The sequence below is a fragment of the Trachypithecus francoisi genome, unplaced genomic scaffold (genome assembly GCF_009764315.1).
Source record: "Trachypithecus francoisi isolate TF-2019V2 unplaced genomic scaffold, Tfra_2.0 Contig01603, whole genome shotgun sequence".
Lineage (NCBI taxonomy): Eukaryota > Metazoa > Chordata > Mammalia > Primates > Cercopithecidae > Trachypithecus > Trachypithecus francoisi.
Window position 1 is genome coordinate 627,795 of NW_022681445.1, and position 27,459 is coordinate 655,253.

Below are 27,459 nucleotides of genomic sequence, written 5' to 3' on the forward strand. Positions count from 1 at the left end.
GTAGCTGTACCTTTTTCTGTTCTCATCAGCAATGAATCAAAGTTCCTGTTGCTCCACATCCTTGTCAGCTTTTGGTATTGTCAGTATTTTGGATTCTTACCATTCTAATACGTGGGTAGTGGTATCTTGTTTTAATTTGCATTTCCCTAATGACATATGATTTTGACCATCATCTCATATGCTGATTTGCCATCTGTGTCTTCTTCGGTGAGGTGTCTGTTCAGCTTTTTTACTCAATTTTAATCATGGTCTTTTGTGTGTGTGTGACAAGGTTTGGCTCTGTCACCCAGGCTGGAGTACAGTGGTACGATCTCAGTTCACTGCCACCTCTGCCTCCCAGGCTCAAACCATCCTCCCACCTCAGCCTCCTAAGTAGCTGGGACTACAGGCACACGCCACCATGCCCATCTAATTTTTATAGTTTTTGCAGAGACAGGGTCTCACTTTGTTGCTCAGGCTGGTCTCCAACTCCTGAGTTCAAGTGATCCACATGCCTCGGCCTCCCAAAATGCTGGGATCACAGGCATGAGCCACTGCACCTGGCCTTATTTTCTTATTGTTGATTTTTAAGAGTTCTTTGTGTATTTGGATAACTCCTTTATCAGATAAATATTTTGCAAATATTTTATTTCATCTGTAACTTGTCTTTTTATTAACAGTTTTTGTTTGCAGATAAGTTTTTAATTTCAATGAATTCCAGCTTATCAGTTATTTCTTTCATGTATCTTACCTTGGTGCTGTAACAGAAGTCAAGGCCGAACACAGGCAATCTAGATTTTCTGTCATGTTATCTTATAGGAATTTTATAGTTTTACATTTTAAATTTAGGTCTGTGACCCATTTTGAGTTAATGCTGGTGAAGAGTGTAATGTGTGTGTCCAGACTGATTTTTCTTGCATGTGGATGTCCGGTTGTTCCAGGACCACTCGTTGAAAATACTATCTTTTCTCCACTGAATTGCCTGTGTTATTTTGTAAAAGATCAGTTGACTATATTTGTGGGGTTTCATTTGGGGGCTCTGTATTGTTTCACTGATGCATGTTTTTCTGTTCTTTTGCCAATATCAAACTGTCTTGATTACTGGGGCTTTAGAGTAAGGCTTGGAGTAGGGTAGTGTTAAGTATATTGAGTACATTTGTGTGAGTCTATATTTGAGCGTTGTTGACAATGAGTGGTGAAAGGGGATATCCTTGCCTTGTTCCTGATCTTAGTGGGAAAGCTTTTAGTTTTTCATCATTTATTATGATCTTAGCAGTTTTTTTTTGTAAATGCTATTTATCAAGTTGAGAAAATATCCCTCTATTTCCAGTTTGCTGAGAGTTCTTATTATGAATAAAAACTTGGATTTTGTGAAATGCTTTTTATGTATCTATATATGATTGTGTAATTTTCCCTCTTTAGCCTAATGATGTGAATGGATTACATTAACTGACTTTCAAATGTTGAACCAGCCTTGTGTACCTGAGATAAATCCCACTTGGTTGTGGTATATGAATTTTTTCACAAATTGTTGAGAATTTTTTGTATCTAGAATCATTGGAGATATTGGTCTGTAGTTTTGTGGTAACGCCTTTGTCTGGTTTGGGTTTTAGGGTAATGCTGGCTCCACAGGGTGAGTTAGAGAGTATTCTATCTGCTTCTATCTTCTGGAAGAAATTGTAGAGAACTGATATAATTCCTTCCATCAATGTGTGGTAGAATTCGCCAGTGAACCCATCTGGATCTGATGGTTTTCTTTTGGAATATTTTTAATTTCTCTGATATAGACGAATTCAGATTCTCTGTTTTATCATATACAACACATTCAGAATTAGTCCATTTCACATAGGTTATCAAATTCGTAGGCATAGAGATGTTTATAATATTCCTTTATTATCTTTTAATGCATGGGGACTATGATGCCCTCTTTCATTTCTGATATTTGTAATTTGTGTCTTCTCACTTATTTTGCTTAGCCTGGCTATTAATTTTATCAATCTTTTCAAATAACCAGTTTAAATTTTTTTTCTCTATTGGTTTTTGTTTTTAGATTTACTGATATCTGATCTAAATGTTATTATAGTCATATACCTCATAATGATATTTTGGTCAACAGGCCACATATACGAAAGTGGTCCCAAAAGATTATAATGGAGCTGAAAACTTCTTATCTAGTGACATTGTAACTGTCATAAACAAACCTGCTGTGTTACCAATTTTATAAAAGTATAGCACATATAATTATGTATAGTATATAATATTTGATGATTATGAACAACTGTTACTGTTTTATGTATTTGACTGTACATTTTATCATTATTTTAGAGGTTCTGCTTCCACTTATAAAAAAAAAGGCAACCGTAAAACAGCCTCAGGCAGGTCCATCAGGAGGGATTCCAGAAGAAGGCATTGTTATCATAGGAAATGACAGCTCCATGGGTGTTACTGCCCCTGAAGACCTTCCAGTGGGACAAGATGTGGAGGTGGAAGACAGTGATATTGATGATCCCAACTCTGTGTAGGCCTAGGCTAACGTGCGTTTGTGTCTTAGTTTTTAACAAAAAGTTTTAAAATATAAAACTTTAAAAACAGAAAAAAGTTCATAGAACTAGGATATAAAAAATATTTTCAGATAGCTGTACATTGTATTTGTGTTTTAAGCTGCTAAGGGTTACTACAAGAGTCAAAAAGTTAAAAAAAAGTAAAATTTTTATAAAATAAAAACCATTACAGTAAGCTTATTGCTGAAAAAAACATTTTAAATTTACTGTATCCTAAGTGTACAGTATTTATAAAGTCTATAGTAATGTAATGTCCTAAGCCTTCACATTAACTCACCACTTGCTCACTGACCCACCCAGAGCAACTTCTAGTTTTGCAAGCTTCATTCATGGTAAATACCCTATACAAGTGTACCATTTTCATCTTTTATACCATATTTTTACTGTACCTTTTCTATGTTTAGAGATGCAAATATTTCACTTCCTTATTTTAAGTATTTTATTCTTTTGGTGTTATTAAAAACGGGATTGTCTTCTTCAATTTCCTTGTAAATGTGTGTAAAAATGCAACTGATTGGGTTGGGCATGGTGGCTCACACCTGTAATCCCAGCACTTTGGGAGGCCAAGGCAGGTGGATCACCCGAGGTCAGGAGTTTGAGACCAGCCTGGTCCACCTGGTGAAACCCTGTCTCTACTAAAAATACAAAAATTAGCTGGGCATGGTGGCGGCTGCCTGTAATCCCAGCTACTTGGGAGGGTGAAGCAAGAGAATCACTTGAACCCAGGAGGTGGAGGTTGCAGTGAGCCGAGATCAAACCATTGTACTCCAGCCCGGGAGACAGGGTGAGATCCCGTCTCAAAAAAAAAATAAAAAAAATTCAAACGATTTCTGTATGTTGGTTTGTATCCTTCAACTTTACTGAATTACTTTTTTTTTTTTTTTTCTGATATAGAGTCTTGCTCTGTCACCCAGACTGGAGTGTAGTGGCATGATCTCGGCTCACTTTAATTCTCCTGCCTCACCTTCCCAAGTAACTGGGATTACAGGTGCATGCCACCATGCTCAGCTAATTTGTTTTTTTTCAGTAGAGATGGGTTTCACCATGTTGGCCAGGCTGATCTCGAACTCCTGACCTTGTGATCAGCTCACCTTGGCCTCCCAAAGTGCTGGGATTACAGGGGTGAGCCACCACGCCTGGCTGAATTTATTACCTCTAATAAGTTTTTTCTGTTGGGGTCTTTAGGGCTTTCTATATATAAGATCATGACATCTGCAAACAGATAAATTTACTTTTTCCTTTCCCTTTTGAATGCTTTTTATTTCTTTTTCTTGGTTAATTGCTCTGGCTAGGACTTCTAGTACTATGTTGAATAGAAGTGGCAATAGTGGACATCCTTGCCTTGTACTGGATCTTAGAAGAAAAGCTTTCAGCTTTTCACTTTTGAGTATGATGTTAGCTGTGGGCCATCATATATGACCTTTATTATGTTGCAGTACATCCAGTTTGTTGCATGTTTTTTTTTTTAATCATGATAGGATATTGAATTTTGTCAAATGCTTTTTTGCAGCTATTGAGATGATCGTATGCTTTTAATCCTTCATGCTGTTTATGTGATGTATCACATTATTGATTTGCATAATATGGTGAATTATAGTTGCATTTCAGGGATGAATTCTACTTGATCATGGTGAATGATCCAGGGATAAATTCCACTTGATCATGGTTCAGAATCCTTACAGTTGACAGCCACCCACTACTTTTCCCTAGGGCAAGAGAGTAAGATGCTGGGACTTTGGGTGCAAGGTTAACTACTCTTTTTTTCCTCCTGAAGGAGAAGTCTCAAGATCATTCACCTTCTGCCAATTCTGCAGAACCAAGCTGGCTGCTGAGAGTCACACTGGCTGTGAATAGCTGAGTGCCAGCTGCTGAGGGCCACATACGCTGGCTGCTGAGAACTGCACCAGCTGCTAAGATTGCTAAGAGCCATGCTGGCTCTGAGATCTGTGCATTGGCTGCTGAGACCATGAACTGCCCTCCCCGCCACCCCCCACATCCCCTACTCCATCAACTTTTCTTTGTGGTTAGCTGCTCCCAGGCCTTCTATCTAAGTCAACTTCCTCAGAACTCTGGGTGAGGCAAGACAAAAGCAGGTCTCCCAAATGATGACCCAAAAGGCTGGGGAAGTTGAATGGATAGGCTTCCCTTTCTCCCATGGGAGAAATTGTGGGCCAAGGGTAACTCTTGGTGCTGAGCTGTGCCAAGTGAAGGGATAAGGTAAAATGAATAAAGTGAAATTGCTTTCACTGATTTCAATGTGCTTTTTTTTTTTGCGGGGGGTTGGGGGCTTGCTCTTATGAGTCCTGAAACTTCTGACGTGGATTCTGGAGTTCTCATAAAGGTATTTTGGTCCACAGATAGTTGGTAAACTAGTGTTTCTATGGAGGTATGAAGGCTGACACTTCCTGTTGTGCCATCTTGCTGATGTCCCTCACCCTGGAGTTTTAAAATCTCATATTTGCTTACATTGAGCCTCCAGAAATTTGTCAATTACAGTTTAGGTTTTCCTTCCATAGTATGGATTGCCGCTTACAGGTTTCTGATCTGATAAGCTGTGATTCTGTCTGCCTGTGTGTCTCTCCAGTTTGAGGGGCAATGTGTTTTTCTATGAGTTGTTGAATTTCAGTTGTGCAGCTTTTCACTTATTAGGACAGAGTGATGACTTTCAAGCTTCTTATGTGGTGAATCGGAAACCAGAGGTTACCACATTTCTTGTTAAATATTTGTAGCCAAAAATTGGTTCATAATAAAAGAGAACAAGCACCTCAATAAAATGAAGTTAAAATGTGGATAAAAATGACATGGAATTAAATAATTTTCAAGGGCACAGTGCTATTGGATTTGTTTAAAAGTATGAAAGCACCTAATCACTTTTCCACCCCATCGGACTCTCAGGTATAATCTGTTGGTAAGAGACCAGCAGATGTCAAGCTGTAATTTATAGCTCTTGAATTTAAATCCCAAGAGATGAGTTTTAGTTGAAATCTGAAATAAATCTTTGTTCAGTTCTCTGATATAGTTTTGGCTACCTGAATGAAACCATTCTGTCTCAGAAATACTCATATACGTTTCTTCAGGACTGTGTGGAAAATCTGTATTTATTTTTATCAGTCTACTCAGAATGCTTGTTAAGTGATTCCGGAGAATATAGTGATAATTAGCCTGCTCATGTGTTTTGGGGTATTCATTATTGTCTGCGGATGGTTAATGACAGCACTGTATTATGGCTTTATCCATACAAGCCACTGATAAGGTTTTCCAATTTCAAGCTCTCTCATAAATTGAATTTAGGTTTATTTCAAATCTTGTAGGTCAAGATTAAGAGTATTATAATGTTTAAACAGAAGTGGGCTGTAGTAGTATTTTACCTATGTATTACACATATACAAACAAAGGTAAGGAGTGTAATGGAGAGGAGAATTGACTACGTCAAACCAAAACTGAGGAGCCCTTGCTGCTAAGGAGAGGGGAGCTACTAACTCATATAAATTGGTAGACAGTTCCTACACTGAACGTTTCTGTTTTCAGATATGATTAGGGAGAGACAAGTTCAGGAAAAAATTCAAATCTTTGGCTAGTTCTCTGCTTCTCACAGGTAGGATCTGGGGAGGAGGGACCATCGTTTAGCAGAATATATTTATGAGTTTTAGGAGTGCAAAAGTAGATCCCAAATTAAATGTAATAGATGGAAAACAAGGGTTTTTGTTTGTTTGGTTTTTTTTTTTTTTTTTTGTATAACAAAGAAAGGAACTGAGTTTTAGGGGGAGGAGATAAAGAGGAAAAATGCTGGGAAAAGATGAATTAAAGACCCTAGACCTCCACAGATTAATATGGTATCCTCTTGCTACACTGGGTATTTGAATTCAAATAAAATTAAATTTAAACTTTCGTTCCTCAGTCACACACCAGCTATATCAAATGTTCAACAGCTATATCTATTGATATAGTATCTATATCAATATCAATAGCTATAGATAGCTAATATCTATTGTATTGGACAGTGCTGCTCTATGAGGTACAAGGTGAACAACAAAGTGATGTAAAATTTGTCAACCCAACACTCCAGAAAGCTTCCAATATATACAAAAGCCCTGGGTGAGAGGTTTCGAGGTAAATTAAGGAGAAGGGCTATATATAACCTTTGGGGAGATGTTATAAAGAACAGAGACTATATGTATAAAATAGAGGCATCCTTAAATAGCAATAAAAAAAATTGAAAGCCAGAGTCCCTGAGAAAGAAGATATGGTACTTTCCAAAGATCCCTAGAAAATCTGAGATTTACTGAAGGTCTCCAAAAATATGTGAGCTGGAATTGGAGGCAATTAATTTCATTTGAATCCTATAGAACAATTTGCTTCAGTTAATAATCATCTTCAGAATAACTCCTCCCTGGCACCATGAAGACAGAAGCCAAAAGCCAAAATAAATAAATAAATAAAATTTTTAAAAATTTAAAAATGATGTTAAAGAAGGGGAATCAAGGACAATTTTCTGTCAATTGTTCAGGAAATACTGCTTTATTGCTCTCCTTTATCTATTTTGTTACTCACAGCCTTGCTTCGAAACCTAGATTTAACAGTTCATCTTAATTTCCTTAAGTCTTTCTGTTTTCTGAACAACTTATCTCCCCTTAACTTCCAGGATTTCCTACTCCCAGACACTTTGGCTAAAACTTCCCACCCAATCTAATTTTAATCCCAGAAACCAACTTCTGACATCTTCCCTAGGAAGTCAGTGCGAGAGTCAAACAGAGTCAAAAAGGAGAATCAAGGAAGTCACAATAGGAGCTTTTACAGCTCTTCTCATTCCACCCACTGCTCATACTAACATGGAATGAAGACAGGAGAATTTTAGAGTGTTGGCAAGAGAATGAGATGTTTGAGCTGTTACTCTTTCTTAACCTCATACATCCCTCCCTATGCCACTCTGCCATACAAAACCATGAAAATGTACTGTGGTCTTGATAAGAAGACTATCAGAGGCCTTGGGGAGACTCAACAAAAAAGATTCTTGAATCTGCTTTTCTTCTTTCACTAAAGAAATGTGAATTTCTAATGATGGAATGAGGTAGAAGGAGTGAACTCATGTTTCTGAATGACTCAAGCCATGCCTGACATAAACATGAATAAAAATGATCAATTTCTGGAACCAGAGAATCCTAGAGAGTACAGGACCCCAGGGCAAGCTGCGCCACATAGCCAATGCTAAAGATTTTAGGCTGACGGGCTGAATGCGTAAGAATCCCGCGGTGGATGTGAAGGACCTCTTCAAGAAGAACTATAAACCACTGCTAAAGGAAATAAAAGAGGACACAAACAAATGAAAAAACATTCCATCCTCATGGATAGGAAGAATCAGTATCATGAAAATGGCCATACTGTCCAAAGTAACTTACAGATTCAATGCTATTCCCATCAAAATATCATTGATATTCTTCACAGAATTGGAGAAAAACACTTTAAATTTCATATGGAACCAAAAAAGAACCTGTATACCCAAGACGATCCTAAACAAAAAGAACAAAGCTGGAGGCATCATGCTACCTGACTTCCAACTATACTACAAGGCTACAGTATACACTATAGCATGGTACGGTACCAAAACAGACATATAGACCAATGGAACAGAATAGAAACCTCAGAAATCACACCACACATCTACAACCATCTGATCTTCGACAAACCAGACAAAACAAGCAATGGAGGACGGATTCCCCATTTAATAAATGGTGCTGGGAAAAATGGCTAGCCATATGCAGAAAACTGAAACTGGACCCCTTCCTTACGCCTCATACAAAAATTAACTCAAGATGGATTAAAGACTTCCATGTAAAACCCAAAACCATAAAAACCCTAGAAGAAAACCTAGGCAATACCATTCAGGACACAGGCATGGGCAAAGTCTTCATGACAAAAATGTCCAAAGCAATTGCAACAAAAGACAAAATTGACAAATGGGATCTAATTAAAGAGCTTCTGCGCAGCAAAAGACTATCATCAGGGTGAACAGGCAACCTACAGAATGGGAGAAAATTTTTCCAATCTACGCACCTGACAAACATCTAATATACAGAATCTGCAAGGAACTTAAATTTACAAGAAAAATAAAAACAACCCATCAAAAAGTGGGCGAAGGATATGAACGAAAACTTTTCAAAGGAAGACATTTATGTGGCCAAAAAACATATGAAAAAAAGCTCAACATCACTGATCGTTAGAGAAATGCAAATCAAAACCACAACGAGATACCATCTCACGCCAGTCAGAATGGTGATTATTAAAAAGTCAAGAAACAATCAATGTTGGCGAGGCTGTGGAGAAATAGGAATGCATTTACACTGTTGGTGGGAATATAAATTAGTTCAACCATTGGGGAAGACAGTGTGGCGATTCCTCAAGGATCTAGAACCAGAAATACCATTTGATTCAGCAATCCCATTACTGGGTATATACCCAAAGGATTATAAATCATTCTACTATAAAGACACACACACACGTATGTTTATTGCAGCACTATTTCCAATAGCAAAGACTTGGAACCAACCCAAATGCCCATCAGTGACAGACTGGATAAAGAAAATGTGGTACATATACACCATGGAATACTATGCAGCCATGAAAAGGAATGAGATCATGTCCTTTGAAGGGACATGAATAAAGCTGGAAGCCATCATTCTCAGCAAACTAACACAGGAACAGAAAAACAAATACCGCATGTTCTCACTCATAAATGGGAGTTGAACAATGAGAACATATGGACACAAGGAGGAGGACAACACACACTGGGGCCAGTCGGCGGGTGGAGGGTGACGGGAGGGAGAGCATTAGGACAAATTGCTAATGCATGTGGGGCTTAAAACCTAGAAGACGGGTTGATACGTGCAGAAACTACCATGGCACACATACACATATGTAACAAACCTACACGTTCTGCACTTGTATCCTGGAACTTAAAGTAAAATTTTTTAAAAAATCACTTTGCTCTGTTTTTGTTGTTTCATTGCTTCATTATGATTATTGTATGTTTTCTTAAGTCTCCAGCTGGACAATTTTAAACTCACTTAACTTTTGGTTTAAAGAATAAACCAAAGGTAAAATGTCACATCCTTGGTCAATAACAATAAGGGAAAACTTTTTATCAAAATATGTGAGGCACATCTAAAACTGAGTCAGGATAGTACCCACTGCCTTAAGTACTTAGACTTTAAATAAAGAGGAGGAAATTTAAGTAAATTAAACAAGCCTTCAACTCATGAAGCTAGGAAGCAAACAGTAAGTCCGAAGAAAACAGAAAGGATGTGAAAATATAAATGAATGAAACAGAAAAGCATAGAAGGAATGAATCAAGTATAAAGTTAACTCTCAATAAGCTTAATTAGATCACTCTACAGCCTAATTGAAGAAATAAGAGAACATAAACAAATAAGATATAATAAGGAAGAAATAGGACTAGAGAAAAATAAAAAGAATTAGAGCATTTTGCCAACCTCCATTAAAATAGAGAACTTAGATAAAATTGATGATTGTAAGAAAATATAAATCACCAAAATTTAATCCAAAGAAATTGTGAACCAAGAAAGACCAATATTCATGGAAGAAATTAAGAAGTTATCAAGGCTATTCAAGTGGATGGAGAACAGATGATTTCAGAGAATTTGTTTTCAAAGACATAAAAAATAAAAGAAATCCTGAAAATATTTAGAAGATGTTTTATGAAGAAATGAAATCTCCCAAATCTATTTTAATATATACACATATATATACACACAATCATAAATATGTAGGTTAAAAATGAACACACTATGCATGAAAATGCAGGGATATTTAAGCAGTCTAATACAATTATCATATTGTACATCACATATGAAATCTATTACAATATCAATAATTACTTGAACTGTCTGACAAATTTCAACCTACGTTTTTAAATAAAACCGACACAACTTACTAAAAATAATAATATAACATGAGTTCATGGAATCGTCCCTGGAATGATGAGAAAAATATCTCAAACACAAGAGTAAGCACTAGAAGACGTTACATTAAATCAGAAATAAGACAAGATCCAGTTATCATCAATGTTTCATACTATTGCTCTGAAAGTATTCACCAATGTAATTAAATAAGAGAAAGAAATTAGAAGCATACATATTGGAAAGGAAGAAGTAAAACAATCACTCCAGGTAGCATTCTTTTATATTTGTAAAACTGTTAGATCGAGGAAGGAATATTATAAAGAGGCTAAGTATAAAATCAATAAAAAAAATTATTAACTTTCCTGTATGTAAACATTAACAAATTAGAGTACATAATGGGAAAAAAATTCCATTTATAGTAGCAGCAAATTGAGAAAAATACCTATAACATATATAGGTATGTTTGTTACATGTATGTTCTATATGTTTATCATATATAATATGTGATATATTATACATAAAATATATAATAAGCATATGCAATGATGGAAGAAAAATTAAAACTCCACTGAAGGACTAATTATAAAAAATTATAAATGGATTTTATCTTAAATAGCTAGTTTTGATACTATAACAACTTTAAGTATTTATGAATCAATATAAATTCAATACAATATCAGTTAATACATAGAATTTTTTTTGTTTGTTTGTTTGTTTTTGAGATGGAGTCTCGCTCTGTCGCCCGGGCTGGAGTGCAGTGGCCGGATCTCGGCTCACTGCAAGCTCCGCCTCCCGGGTTTACGCCATTCTCTGGCCTCAGCCTCCCGAGTAGCTGGGACTACAGGTGGCCGCCACCTCGCCCGGCTCGTTTTTTGTATTTTTTAGTAGAGACGGGGTTTCACCGGGTTAGCCAGGATGGTCTCGATCTCCTGACCTCGTGATCCGCCCGTCTCGGCCTCCCAAAGTGCTGGGATTACAGGCTTGAGCCACCGCGCCCGGCCAACAATTTTTAAAAATATAAAAAGCATTCTAAATTTCACTGTAGTAATTTGGACTCTGGCATATGGTTACTAACAAAATCTGGAAAATATTTTAAAATATAGAATAAAAAGAGAAATACAATGACCTCGTTGTCATATTCCAGATAATCCCAAGCTTCTCTCTGCATTTTATCAAATGGGAGAGTAAATGAAACACTCCAGAGAAATATTGTTGCCAATTTCCAAAGGAACACACAATCGGCTAAAAATACACAGTTTAACCATGGTTGCATAGAAAATTACCTTTATCTATGCACTTTCTCATTAAGTTCTTATATTTGCCTTTCTCTTTTCTGACTTCTTGAGATTTGACTTTGTGTTCAAGAATTTCTTTAGCCTCTGATATTAGTCCTGTGCTGTGGTGAGTAACGTAGACAGTTACCCTGTTAACATTCTCATGCTGTACCCTCTTGATGTGGATACAGATTCTTTCTGTAAACCAGACTTGCCAATTATCTCCCCTTTTAGTATCCTCAAACCACCAAGAACTTCTCTTGTGGATAGGTATGGAATGGTCATTATAGCCCTGCCAAAGCCCTTTAAAAAATTGGAAGGACAGGATCTTTCCGTGGCTGGGTGAAAGCACACTGAAACGGTGCTTCCTGTTCTTTCTGCTGTCCGAGGTCACCAAGGGATGGAAATTTATGGTGACTAGCTACCGAGGGCAGGAAGAGCTTGGTATTATGACCAGTTTTGATTTATTCAAGGATTGCAATGTTTTATTATGTAACAGAATTCAATTTTATCAATTTTAACCGTGTCAAGACATTTATGTTATTTTTCTTATTTTAACTCTTAATATGGTTAATCACAAAAATTGATATTCTAATATTATATCAACATTTTTTAGTAGAGACAGGGGTTTCACCATGTTGGAGAGGCTGGTCTTGAGCTCCTGACCTCAAGTGATCTGCCTCCCTCGGCCTCTCAAAGTGCTGAATTACAGGCATGAGTCACCATGCCCGGCCAAATTCTTATGTCATTATTTCTTTTTGTTATTTAGAATTTGTATCCTTGAACTTTTTCATTGTCAATAGGAGGAACAAGTAAAACCACAGAAGCATGAAAATGTCTTGGTTTTGAAAACACCATGGTGTCAGGAAAAGAATTGATCAGGAAAGTAAGTAGATAAGATTAAAATCCGTTGTTTTTAAATTTATTTAAAATTTCTTTTTAGACCACGGACACATAGTCTCTTATGGGTAAGAATCTCACTCCCTTCAAAATGGGAGTTTCCAGAAGAAGTAAAGTGTATTTTTTGCAATTTATTTAATTGCCTAGAGATATAATTGAGAAAATTATCTGACAGAACCAGCAGTGCCTTGGTTTCATATAGGAATAGGTAAATCTTCTGCAAATTAACCTACTTGCACAAAAGAATTAATGGACATTTGAAGACTTCTGTAATAACACTTTTAATTTAGTTCAGCTATCTATACCAAAGCAATTTGGAGATAATTTCAGAAATTTTATTCAAATAATGAAGGTTCAACTGGTTATCATTTGTATGATAAATCCCATCACCAGAATGCTACCCATTTCAACTTGCTTCCTCATAATCACGTATCACTTTATTAATATTCATTCATTCGTCACATGCTGGGGAGAATAAAATGAATTCTCCTCATTTTCAAGAGAATGAGATTGAAGTCCAAAGGAAAATAAATTGTATACAGGTTTTCATTAATGTATTTATTCATTCAGTCCACATTTCTTCAGTTCTTACTAAAGCCAGGCCCTATCATAGGTGCATTAATGTATTTATTCATTCAGTCCGCATTTCTTCAGTTCTTACTAAAGCCAGGCCCTATCATAGGTGCTGATGATAAATGACTAAGGAGCTACAGTCTACTGTGTAGGAGAGACGTATAAAGAAATAATTACAATACAACGTGTACAGGCATTTACAAATTAGGCAGAATTGACCTAGTATTAAAATCTCTGGTATCCCAGTCTATAGTCTCACTCTTTTTGTTCAAGAGTCTTTGTGCTCCTTGTCACCGTGTTCTTTCATCTTCCCAACCACTTTCCACAGTGATATTTCTCAAGCTCGAGTCTTATAATGCTCTCCACTGACAGAAACACTAACATTACTTTCCCAATCCTAAGAAAAGGGTATGTCAGATTACACACAAGACCCAATCTCACTGTGTGTTCAATCATATTCCTTTAATATCTCTCTTGCTGCTAACCAGCATATTCAGCATTTCAACCATACAAACAAACCTACCAATTCCTTCTAACTCCCCAAATACTGTATTTCTGTGGCTTTGAACATACTTCTGATCACCTAGAATGGACCTCTTGTACCTATACTGAAGACTCTTTTTCAACTGTTACACCTTCTGTTTATGTACCTTTACGTAACCTCTAAGGAGAGAAGTCACCACTTTTTGGTCCTCTGATTATATCTTGTTTTACGCCATTATAGGCCTTGTCATACTCTATTGCATTTATTTGTTTACATGCCTGTCTCCTATCAAGTTATGACCTCCTTGAAAGCATGGGTAATAGCTTCTTTATCTTTTTATATACAGTGCCTAAAAATGTGCTGAGATATGATGGATGATTTTTTTAAAAATTGTCAGACAGGCTGGGTGCCGTGGCTCACACCTGTAATCCCAGCACTTTGGGAGGCCCAGGTGGGTGGATCACCTGAGGATAGCAGTTCAAGACCAACCTGGCCAACATGATGAAACCCCATCTATACTAAAAATACAAAAATTAGCTGGACGTGGTAGCCTGTGCCTGTAGTTGGGAGGCTGAGGCAGGAAAATCGCTTGAACCTGGGAGGTAGAGGTTGCAGTGAGCCGAGATCACACCACTGCACTTTAGCATGGGTGACAGAGCAAGACCCTGTCTCGAAAAAAAAAAAAAAAAAAAAAAAATTGTCCAATGATTTCAGTCCCCAACAGGAGTACTATGAGATAGGGAATGAGGTAAATTGACTTTGTTTTCCTCCCAGTCTAAGGCAGTGATTTGCAAAATGTGGTTTCTGGACTTGTAATATAAGCATCATCTGAGAATCTGTTAGAAAAGCACTATCTCATTGCCTAGACAAGTAATTTACCACCAAGTTATGAAAATCAAATGCAACAGAAACAAAAGTTGATAACTGGACCCTAAAGAGCTTCTTCTTCAGCAAAAGAAACTATCAACAGAGTAAGCAGACAACCTACAGAATGGGATAAAATATTTGCAAACTATGCATCTGACAAAGGACTAGTATCCAGAATCTATAAGGAACTTGAACAAATTAACAATAAAGAAACAACCCCATTAAAAAGAACATGAACAGACAGTTCTCAAAAGAAGACATACAAGCAGACAACAAACTTGAAAAATGCTCAGTGTCACTAATCAGAGAAATGCAAATCAAAACCACAATGAGATACCATCTCACACCAGTCAGAATGGCCATTAAAGTCAAAAAACAACAGATATTGGTGAGGTTGCAGAGAAGAGGGAATGCTTATACGCTATTGATGGGAACGCAAATTAGTGCAGCCTTTATGGACAACAGTATGGAAATTTCTGAAATAACTAAAAATAGAACTACCATTTGTCCCAGCAATCCCATTACTGGGTATATACCCAAAGGAAAAGAAATTGTTCTATGAAAAAGACACTTGCACTCATATGTTTATTACACTGCTATTCACAATAGCAAAGACATGGAATCAACCCAGATACCCATCAACAGTGGATTGGATAAGGAATTGTGGGATGTGTATAAATGGAATACTACACAACCATAAAAAAGAATGGAATAATGTTCTTTGCAGCAACATGGATGAAGCTGGAGGCTATTATCCTAAGTGAACTAATGCAAGAACAGAAAGCCAAATACCACTTATTTTCACTTATAGGTGGGAGTTAAACATTGGGTACACACAGACACAAATATGGGAATAAACACTAGAGATTCCAAAAGTAATTGGGGACAGGGGGTTGAAAAACTTCTTATCAAATACAATGCTCACTACTTAGGTGACAGGATCATTAGACGCCCAAACCTCAGCATCATCACATAATATACCCATGTAGCAAACATGCACATGTACTCCTGAAATTAATAAATTTTCAACAATAAGACAGAACTAACTTGGTTTTAAAATAAAGAAAAGCACTGTCTCAAGACCTGCTCCATCCCTCCTTCAAGACCTATTAAATCAGAATCTCCGGGGGATAAGGCCCAAAATTTTGTGTATTTACAAGTCCTCCAAGTGATACTTACATGGACTCAATATCGAGACCTAATAGGTTCCTGCAAAAAGAAAATTCATGTTTTCATTGCACTCAGAAGGCTGCAGAAGATAGGAGAGAGGGAGCATGGCAGCACATACAAATGAATGATGGAAAAAGAGACCAGGCACTCCTGGTTGGAGGTAGTTCACTGACTTCCTTTGTGAGAAAGGATTGGGGATCAGTGGTAGACTCGTATCTACCATAGTATCTGCAACATTCTAATAGTGTAGTATAGCCAGGTTGTCAAGGGAATGGGTTTTGATGTGCAAAACAATGAGATTCTGCCCTGGCTTCCCTGATTATCAGCTGTGTCATCTGAGCTTCAGGACTTTTATCTAAAAAATAAGAGTAACAATGTATCTGTCACTATGGATTTGTTTTAATAACAAACGATAACTATCATTTGCAAAAATATGGATGGAACTGGAGGTCATTATGTTAAGTGAAATAAGTCCAGCACAGAAAGACAAACACTGCATGTTCTCACTTATTTGTGGTATCCAAACATCAAAACAATTGAACCCAAGGAGTGGAAGAATGGTTACCAGAGGCTGGGAAACCTCTAGTCAGGGGTTGAGGGTTGGGGGGAGGTGGGGATGGTTAATGGTTACAAAAAATAATTAGAAAGAATGTATAAGATCTACCATTTGATAGCACAACAGGGTGACTACAGTCAATTTAATTGTACATTTTAAAATAACTAAAACAGTATAATTGGATTGTTTATAACACAAAGAACAAATGCTCGAGAGGATGGATACCCCATTCTCCATGATGTGATTATTACGCATTGCATGCCTGTATCAAAACATCTAAGGTATGCCACAAATATATACACCTACTATATACCAGAAAACTTAAATTTAAAAATAATAGTAAAATAGCAAGAATGCATCTTGTTTTCTAATTGACAGGGAAGGATTAATTTGGTCAAAATATATTTCATACATTGTATTGTGATCTACTAAAAGACAAAACATAATTTTGACTAAAAGGATAGAAGAAAGAACCCCACATTGCTTCTTCTATATTTTATTAAGAGGCTTCAAGGGATAATGTGGGAATGGAGTTCCTTTACTTCCCATCTGCTCACATTGATTTGATTAAGCCTAGTGAGGTTCTAGCAAAAATCTAATTTGAAGAACTTTAATCATACTGTAGTGTAAAGAGCACTACGCAGAGTTTGAGTATCAACTGCCAGTTGATTTGCTGTGAGATCTTGGGGAAGTAACTTCATTTCTCTGAATCCCAATATTTCTCCTTGTAAAATGAAGATGAAATGATGCATCCATTCTCCTTCAGAGGGTTATGTGAGATGCAAATGTACATGAATAGGCTTTTTATAACGTGCAAACATTAGCTATTATCTATTCCCAGTTGCTCTACTGGGGAGTATTTCTTCATATTTTACCGTAAGGTTCACATAAGCCTGCCTGAATCCTGACTGCTTTAACTTACTTGTACGTACCTGTGGAGGCATCTTGGTTTTGATCTGTAATAGATTCATGCACAGAGTAAACACCATAACCATCACCTTGCTTTGCTATATAATCAGACATTTTAGTTTTGCCCTGTTAGAGAAATGAAAATTCCTTATGGTCTCAAATTGTCTACTGATGAGTGAACTTCATTTCTCCCCCAACATTTACAGGTTTTAAAAAACGGAGACACCAGGTATAGTGTTTATTACAAGAGGCATTAATAATAGCCTGCTGAATAGAGGCTGTCTGTGATATGTCAAGTGGTTCTAGAATACTGTGCCTCACAGTTCCGCAAATAAAGCCAACCTAAAAAGCAGGTGGTGAATCCTAATTCAGGGAAAGATGTATACTGTAACAGGTTGTTCTTAGAGCTAAGGAAAGCCTTTATCATCTGTCTGAGCATAAGGTGTTCTGGTATTTGGGAAATGGGTAAATAAAGAGTTACTATGTAAGTTGTAGAGGGCTGGCCAATTACAAAAATAGGATATAGGACATGAATTAGCATTAAAATTGTATAAAGGCAGCACCGGGTAGAAGATTGGTTTAGAATATGACATGGATAGATTCAATTCCTAGTTTTCTTACTTACTGTGTAGGTGAGGGAAAGTCATAGAAATATCTGAACCTCTATTTTCATATTAAGCGAGGATCATAATTTCCATTCCAAGAAGCTGTTGCAGGAATATAGTGAGAGGTTACATGTGAAAGTATTTATCTCAGTGCCTGACCCAGAGAAGGTATAAAAAATTATTTTTATTACTTTTCTTGTGTATATTTTATCTTTCTTTTCCTTTTCTTGCTCTCCTTTTCTTATTTTTTTAATCTTTGCTAGGACTCAAGTCATCCTTTATTTGAGGATTTGAAAGGCATTTTGAGGACTTATACATTGACTCCAAACTAGCTTGGTGCAGCTCGTATTATAATTGTAGTTGTGAAAATGACTCCTTAATAGATATTTCTATTTAATACAGATATTAAAATACCTGTATTACCCATGTATAAAAACAAAAACTGGTGAGTGGTCAAAAAGAGAAGCAGTTAAGCTCGTAATCCCAGCACTTTGGGAGGCTGAGGTAGATGGATCACCTGAGGTCAGCAGTTCGAGACCAGCCTGGCCAACATGGTGAAACCCCATCTCTACTCAAAATACAAAATTAGCTGGGCATGGTGGCGCTTTCCAGTAATCCCAGGTACTTGGGAGACTGAGGCAAGAGAATTGCTTGAACCTGGGAGGCGGAGGTTGCAGTGAACCGAGATCATACCACTGCACTCCAGCCTGGGTGACAGAGTGAGACTGTCTCAAAAACAAAAACAAAACAAAAGGGAAGCAGTGAAGAACAAAGACTTACTTTGTAAAAATGGTTGATTCCAGGGATGGGGCAGGGAAAGTCCAAGTGAACCTGGAAAATTTTGTGGTGCCAGAAAGTAGCCTCAAAGAATGATTGAGACATGTTCATAGAACACAGGAACAAGCTTGAAGGGGATACTCTGCCCAAATTTAGGACAATTGGAACAGCAAAGTAAATACTGATAGTAACAAATTATAACTCACTGACTACAAACTCATGAGTTTATACAAATATGAATAAATAAATGACACAGAAAAAAATGGGAGAAGGGAAAGGTCTTCGTGACAGAATTCCAATGAATGAATGCAGAAAAAATGATGGAATTAGGAAATAATCATTTAGTAGACATCATAACCAATAATTAATTCAGTCAACAGTCATTATGCTAAAACTAGTGGGTGAACGTTTGTTGTGGAACAGGGTATTTATGCCCTCCACAAAACACTTATTAATTACAAAAGGAAAAATAGTAACTTTACAGTGGAGAAATCTGGTGGACACCACCTCCACTAAGTGATCACAGTTAATGTTATCAGCAATGAAACAAACTGACACCACAGCCTCCTGATATGAGGCTCTTGAGTACACAACCACCCTTCTGTGGTATTCCTACCAAGAAATGCACAAGCTGAATCTAATCATGATGAAACATCAGACTGTTCCAATTGGAAAAAACAGGTATCAAAATAACTGGTCTGTGATCTTTAAAAACGTCAACGTCATGAAAGAGAAGAACTGAGGAACTGTTCCAGAATAAAGGAGACCAAAGAGACATGACACCTAAAAGAAACACGTGATCCTGGATTTATTGACTCCTAGGGAAAAAAAAAAAATATATATATTATATATATATAATCTTGTTAATTTTCTGATTTTGGTAATTACAGTGCAAGTATAAGAGAATATCCTTGTCTTTCTAGAAATAAACCCTGAAGTATTTAGAGGTAATGGGGCATCATGCTGGAAACTTACTCTCAACTGATTTAGAAGAAAAATTATAGGCCGGGCGCGGTGGCTCAAGCCTGTAATCCCAGCACTTTGGGAGGCCGAGACGGGCGGATCACGAGGTCAGGAGATCGAGACCATCCTGGCTAACACGGTGAAACCCCGTCTCTACTAAAAATACAAAAAACTAGCCGGGCGAGGTGGCGGGCGCCTGTAGTCCCAGCTACTCCGGAGGCTGAGACAGGAGAATGGCGTAAACCCGGGAGGCGGAGCTTGCAGTGAGCTGAGATCCGGCCACTGCACTCCAGCCTGGGTGGCAGAGCAAGACTCCGTCTAAAAAAAAAAAAAAAAAAAAAGAAAAATTATAGATGTATGTAGTTACGTATGTATGTATCCATCTTCTATCTATCTATTGAGAGGAGTAGAGAATGATACAGCAAATATGGTAAAAGTATTAACAATTGGAAAGCAAAGATTAGGACATATGGAAATTCTTTATATTATTCTTACAGTTTTTCTTAAATTTATATCAAAATAAAATGTTTAAAATATTATAAGAACAGAGCAGCTTGAAAACTGACAGATTTTGACTCAAGCCTTGGCTCCACTGATTAGCTGTGTGACAGTGGGAATCTTACCTAAATTCTCCATGCTCAAATTTTCTCCTATGTAAATGAAGAAAATACTATCAATCTCCTGGGGTCACTAAAAGGTTGAAATAAAATTAATCATGCTAGCTGCTTACCACTGTGTCTAAAATGTATGAAGCACTCAATAAATTGCAGCTATTGCTGTAGTTGTTATTATTGTCATATTACAGACCTAAAACGAATTTAGCACACCATTCTCTTTGAGGAGCCTTCTTTAGAACTCTTCCTTGTACTTACAGGCTCTTATATCTAATCTTATTTTACTACCAGTTAATACTGTGTTGTAATTATGTGCTTGTATGTCCATCTTTTTCACTATGTAGGTATTTTCTTGAGGGTGGCAAACCTGTTTTTTCATGGTTGTGGCCCTTGTGCCTTGGGTACAGCTGAGTCTAATATAGGTGCTCTATGACTGTGGTTGACTAAATGGTGGTAAGGAGAAGCAGTAGTAGAGCAGATAATTCCTATAAATCTGAATAGGTAAGAAGATGCTAGCTTATTTGCACCAAGCAAATGTTTCTTACATTCTGTAAGGCTACATACATCAACTGTAATAATGATTGAATTTGAGACTCTCAACTCATTAGGATAACCGACTATAGGTGATTGGTTTTGAGTCATGAAAGGATGCAAATGAATGGATGTATCACAAGTACTGTCCTTTGGAATTTGGCAGCCTGGGCTTGGAAAATTATTCACTGAGATGGCTCAAGTCATCATGATCAGTTATAATTCAAGATAAATGAGAACAAAGAGTGTTTACTGCTCACGAGAAATTTCAATTTCATAGCGTCTTCTCAGCCCAACATACAAAAATTTGTGCCAGATTATAGTGTAGTTTTGCAGAGCAGACAGATGGGTCCATTACAAAATCATTTATTTAAAATCCTGCCTTGCTTCATCCAAGGCACCCATTTCCACACTAATATTATTAGCATTCTTTAATTTGCCTTTCCTTTCATTTTTAATTACTGTGTTTTGCTTCTCTCTGAGATCCATTAAAGTATCATCCAGTGATGGAATTCAAATGATTTTTTCCCAACTGATTTATGTTCAGGGATGATTTTTCTTCTTCCTTAGATTATTTGAAAGATTCTCTACATTTGCTCAAGAATTAAAATACCCTTCCAATTCCCTTTTTCATTTTGAGGCATATCCACTGACAACATTCCCCACAACAATTTTTCTGTGGTCTTTGGAAGTCATTCAATTTGAAGGAAGACTAAAAGTGGTCAAATGTTTGTGCAACTAAATATGGTAAATGCCTTTACAAATAAATATTAACTTCATTTTTACTTGACATATTTACATAGCTGCTTGAAATTGTTGTGCCTTCCATTTCAAAACTGACAAAGAGCCCTTTAGGGAGATAGTTGTAAGGGATAACATTTAATGCCAAATATCAAAGACCTTTGGATGTGTTTATGTTTGTTGTATGTTATTTCTTATATATGCAAGACATATTATACATGCCCATATAAGAAAAGAATCTATGGTTATGTTTTATTTTAATAAAGAACAAACAGAAACTTAGAAAAGAATAATAGAAATAATGCATAAATCATTGAGACCTAAGAAATCTTGAAGTATTGGCTTAGTTGGATATTAGAGATACATGGAAATAGCTCAGCGCTAATTTAGGATTCTCAATACTCACCATTCTTGTCCAGGCTTTAAAATATTCAATACCTCAACTATATCCTTGTAAAGAGATTAAAATGTACTCTTATGAATCTTACAAAAGACAAGCAAGTAGCATTCAACACAAATTTATCTCCTTCAGGGCACTTTTAGCTATCATGTGTGTCTGCTATCTTTTAAGTAAGTATTTTGAATTAAAGGAGAGAATAAAAAGCCCTAAACAATTTCCCTGTTGGGTATCAGTAAACACCCACAAGTCTTTTAAGAATCATCATTAAATAGTGTGACCATTAAGAAACAGAGGGCTTAAGAATGAAAGTGCCTGAACATCATGGCTTCTCTCGCAATGCAGTTGGGTTTCCAATGCTGCATTATGACCTCAAAAGGCATCACAATTTTTCAAGTGTCTTACATCAAGATGTAGGTTGAAAGTGTAGTTGGTTGAGAGCTGTAGGGGAATCAAATTCATTTTGCAAAGTAAGTCCTAATTCTTATGTGATCCTTTTAGGTTGAACAGAAGTCTACATTTCTTTCCTGTTAAGTACAGACCTTAACATATTTAAAAGTTGATTTGAGGAAGTCATGACTATACATAAAAACCATCCTGTGATCTTTGAAAGTCCAAGATCATTCCAAGACTGCTGTCATCTTAATAAATTTTTGCAGAGTGGAGAAGGAACTATATAAAGGGTCAGCTTGTAAAGATCAAGAAATGTATCAATAAACCCAAAGATATTCTGAGGAGCATGACAGCCTCCTTGAGTATTCTTTTCTTTATTTTGCATAGTAGACTTTTTTTTGTACTATAATGCCTACCAGACTTTCCATCCCGTTTTTCTCTCAAATGTGAATTACTTAGCTCAGAATTCAGCTTCAGTGTCACACACAAAAACACACACAGGATTAGAACAGAAATATGCAAAGTCACTTTAAGGCACAGACCACCGTTTTTTGGTCAGAACAAGATTGTCTCAAAGAAATAAGAAATATAAGAAAAAACTATCCATTGGACAAGAAGGTCATTCATTAGTTCATTTACTTTTCAATCACAATTGAGATAATCTTTGAGCCTGGGGTATGCTAGGCAGGCACTGGGAATACAAGGAGAAAAAGGAGACACTGAAAAGCCAGCAATATTCAAGCTTTTCCAAATGCCGAACAACAGAGAGGATGCTCAGGCAAGCAGATGCTACACTCTTGCCCATCTGGCAGGTATATCCCTATTTTGGACCATCTGATGCTGGTATAAGAAATCTTTGAATAACTTTTCCTCCTGCTCTGGTTCCTTACTCACAAAGCATTCTGATTATATACTAATATGCTTTCCTGTGTAATATGACAATAGGGAGAAAACACATTCACTCTATGACCCCAGTTACATATGCACCAGGGGTGGGGGACTCGAGCAGTGATATTTCACACTGCAATCAAACGGCTTAGTATTGCAGTTTAAAGACTTAACCATAATGTAGTAACATTGTGGGCAAATCTTACCAAATATTCTACTTGAAGGCCTTTGTATAACGTAGTTTCTGCCTCTCCAGGCTGAGAAGACTTTCTTTAGACAACTGTTCCATTTAAATCTGTAGTTGTATATACATATTCTGGATTTTCTCTGCTTTATTCATATGCCCTCTTACCTTAGCTATATATAGACACATGTTGAGGTTTTGGATTTCTTTAGTAAAGACTTCTGGAAAGACTTTCTATTAAAAAAAAAAAAAAAAAAAAACTACCCTCACTTACTTCATCCCATTTATGACAAAAAAATTATTTTTAAAATTGTTCTTAACCTGGTGCATATAATAGGTAGTAAACATCTTGGCCTGAACCCTTCTGTTTCTTCTCTGTGTGACATGTATATAGACCTGGCAGGTACTCGGTGTCCTTGATTAGATGGTTGCTAATCAGGAAAGGAGGACATTCCAGCTGTGCTCTCTGGTGACAGAGATTTGTGCTCAGAAAGCAGCTTATATTTTTTGCCTCCCTCTGTTCCTTCAGTGATCACATCCAAGTTATTTTCCAATTCTTGTTGCTGTCTGCTACCTATACTAAATGAATACTAATGGTGTTTATAAAAGCCTTTGTATCCATCTAAGCTGTTAGCCTGTTAAGGGCATTTTCTTGGAACCATTTTTTTTTTTTTTTTTTTTTTATTATTATTTTTTTTTTTGAGACGGAGTCTCGCTCTGTCGCCCAGGCTGGAGTGCAGTGGCCGGATCTCAGCTCACTGCAAGCTCCGCCTCCCAGGTTCACGCCATTCTCTCGCCTCAGCCTCCCGAGTAGCTGGGACTACAGGCGCCCGCCATCTCGCCCGGCTAATTTTTTGTATTTTTTTTTTTTAGTAGAGACGGGGTTTCACCGTGTTAGCCAGGATGGTCTCGATCTCCTGACCTCGTGATCCGCCCGTCTCGGCCTCCCAAAGTGCTGGGATTACAGGCTTGAGCCACCGCGCCCGGCCAGATCCATTTTCTTATTTCAGGCTATGTCTTTCCTTCATCATTCTGCCCTTGTCTCTACTGAAAAGATAGTATCTTTTTAGCATATTTCAAAGGCAATGCTTTTTTTTTTTTTTTTTGGTTAGATGTCATCATTATAGGTACGGATGGATCACTTCATATCAATGACATCCCTGAAGATCCTGAGAAACATCTTGAAAAAGAAAATGGCTTTTTTGGGGGGGGGGTGGGGGAGCTGGAAATTAAATCAAAGCAATACAAAACTCACCCACTTAACTGTGCTGAGTGAAGGTTAGATATATTAATCTATCCAAGATGCCTAACTTAAATAATTATTTAGGTACTTTTGCAAGCCCCTGTATGACCTGAAATCAGCTACCCGGTAACCCTCAGAAATTTGAACTACGAATACTTTTTATGCATACAACTTCATAAAAGTTCACTTCTTACTGGAGGATGAATCCTTGGGAATTCTTGTCTCTGATGTAGAAGGGTATCTTGTTGCTATGCACAATGTCATCATTGGGACTCAAGCCAAGTACATGCTAGAAAGCCTCAACTGTTGATCGATGGCAAGTACATCAGCTTGTTTAAAATATCATGGGGTTCTCCAGGCATTTCATTTTCTAATTGTGAACAATTATTTGCATTTAATTTAGATCTCATCTTGCTGCCTGGAAGTCAGATGGCAACACCACCAGAGCCAGAGGAAGTAATTACATAATCTCCAATATCTTTCCATCAATTAATTTATTTGGATGAGTTTAAATGCTAACATAAGGAAGTGCTTGATAGTGTTAGCTACAGGCAGGCAAAGGGGGGTGATTGTAAAGTGAGTCATCCACATTTTCCAGCTCAGCTGTATTATGGTTAGCTCATGCTTATTAAAGCAACACTGCAATCTTGAATTTGCTTTTCAGTAAAGATTAATGGAAGTCCTAGTAGGGTTTAGCAACATATTTAGCAATTTTTCTGATAATTTACCAGGGTTCTTGTCAGTTAATTTAATTAAAATCAGAAAGTTATAAGTTAGTGATAAAAATAACCACTTTGAAGGTTGTTGTAAGGATCAAATGAGGCAATATATGTAAATTACTTCAGTTACTGGCCACTGGCTGGCTGTTGATGTACAAAATTCATTGTTTTTGTTACCGTTAATATCAATTTGTTTCTAGAAAAACACAAGATAATAACTTTGAGACTAAATACCTCAGCAACAAATTTATTTTACTAGTAACAAGTTAGGAAAGAGAAAAGAGTCATTATTTGTTATTTTTTCAAATGTGAAGAAGAGCAGAGGCCCAAATGACTAATTTTGATTTGTATGAGTTATCACACATTTCATGGATTGGGGTTTTCAAACTTTTGGTGTCTGTAGTCTTCTTTGTTGAGACAAAAGTCCCTAAAGACAGCTAGTCAACCTACTCTCAGATGCCAGCCCCAAATAAATCAATCCGAGAAATTGGAGATTAGAAGGAGCAAGGGTGATTAAAAGGGAAGAAAACTAACATTTTATGTATGCTAACTATGCACTTAGAGCTGAGCCAGATACTTGACATAAATCTATGGGCAGACTTTGGAATTAACCTCAGTTGCTGCTATAAATGCATCATTCCATTTTCCTAGTCATGGCTTTACTATTAACTCTTGCACTTGTGCACTAAAGGTGGGTGAAGAGGCAGGGGGGATAGGGTTGGGAATATGAACAAAAATAAAGGGTAGTAAAGCCAGACTACGAGGGGAGATATTCTCTGAGGCTTCTGCTCCCTCTCATCTTCCTTCTCCTTTCACTCATCCCTGTGGGTGGTCACCCTATAGTTATCCTGAGATGATGGAAATAAACTGCATTGCTTATCAGCACCGCGTGAGCAGCAGTGCAGTAGCTCTCCAGGCCTTCCAGGCTATACTTGTGAATTTCCAGCCACAAAGCAATTCAGATTAAAGGGACTTCCTCTTTTATCTCTTCTCTCCCTTCTCCCTCTGCTGACAGGGAACATTATCCTGATACCATAGGCATATTATCTCATCTGCTTTTCAAAAAGGAAAAAAAAAAAAAAAACACAACCGTTATAGCTTACTGAGGATTATGAGGCAACCATATTAATTCCATCCTTCTTAAGTGGTTTATCTGGGTTGATATGGGATGTGGGTGAGGTTGGATTCCTCCATGCATACCCCTTGCTTACGGTTGGCAAGAACTAGCAGGGAGCACAACATGTGTTTGTGTTTATATGTATAAGAGGCAGTGGCCACTAACTTCATTCCAAGTACAAAGCGAATTTCAGATTATCTATTGTTTTGAATTAATATTTATCTTTTCCTCTAGTGAGAAAAACATTTACAGATTATCTTTCTTTAAGCCTCCTTTAATGTAGAATGTTCTTAATCCATCCCCCATGATATTTCTTCATGGAAACTGTCAGTGATTAAGCACACTCCTTTCAAAAAAATATTCTTCCTCTATGTCTTCCTCCCATTCTGGATGTAATTCTTCCCTTCTGCTTCTATTTATGATTTTTCTTATCTCTTTCCTATTCAATTTCACCTCTTGTCTGTTGTGCTTCTTTTCACTGCATTATCTTATCCTAAAAGGCTCTTTAATTTCTACACAGACTATATAGTCCTGCCTTCCTCTAGTTAATGAAAAGTAGTTTCCTTACACAAATTTTTCATACTCAGAAGGCATCATGAAAGTAACTTGCTTCTAAACTAAAAAAGGAAATCCTTCACATGTCAGAAGTGCAACTGATGAGTTTGATTCTCAGGATGCTTATCTGAACCTCTCCAAATTTTGAGATTCATCAATGTCTAATAAATATGTCACTTGCAAACTCTATTAAGTGACAATCACATATCAAGCTCCACATACAATTTGGAATACCTAAACAGCCATGGTGCCCTGACATACTTTTTGGGCATTTCAAATACTCATCTGCAAAACAACACTGGACTTTCAAACTCAACACAGACACAAGCAACTCAATTTATCTTTGGGTTGCCAGCAGCTCTGGATGAGTCCAAGGGCTGTTTGATGTACATCACAGAGCCTGTTCTTAGACTTCTCTGCCTCTTCTCCCTTTCGAGTTTGCTTTCCTGGCAGTGACAATAATGAGGCATCTGCAGGCAAGTAGCAATAGTTAAGGATATTTCCCATCCCACACTCCCTCAGTAAGCCCACTCGCTGTGGCAG

The 27,459-nt window shown here is 37.1% G+C and overlaps 1 long non-coding RNA gene across 6 annotated transcripts in view; it reads right to left on the minus strand.

The window, feature by feature from the left end:
* Positions 1-27,459, minus strand: part of LOC117074144 — a 1,124,950-nt gene that overhangs the window by 354,067 nt on the left and 743,424 nt on the right. For 4 of the 6 annotated variants that reach the window (XR_004433520.1, XR_004433518.1, XR_004433519.1 and 1 more), the window contains exon 4: positions 15,945-16,079. The exons of the other annotated variants lie outside the window; for them this stretch is intronic. This is a non-coding gene — a long non-coding RNA (uncharacterized LOC117074144). The remainder of the gene's footprint in view (positions 1-15,944; positions 16,080-27,459) is intronic. 6 annotated transcript variants of the gene reach the window in all.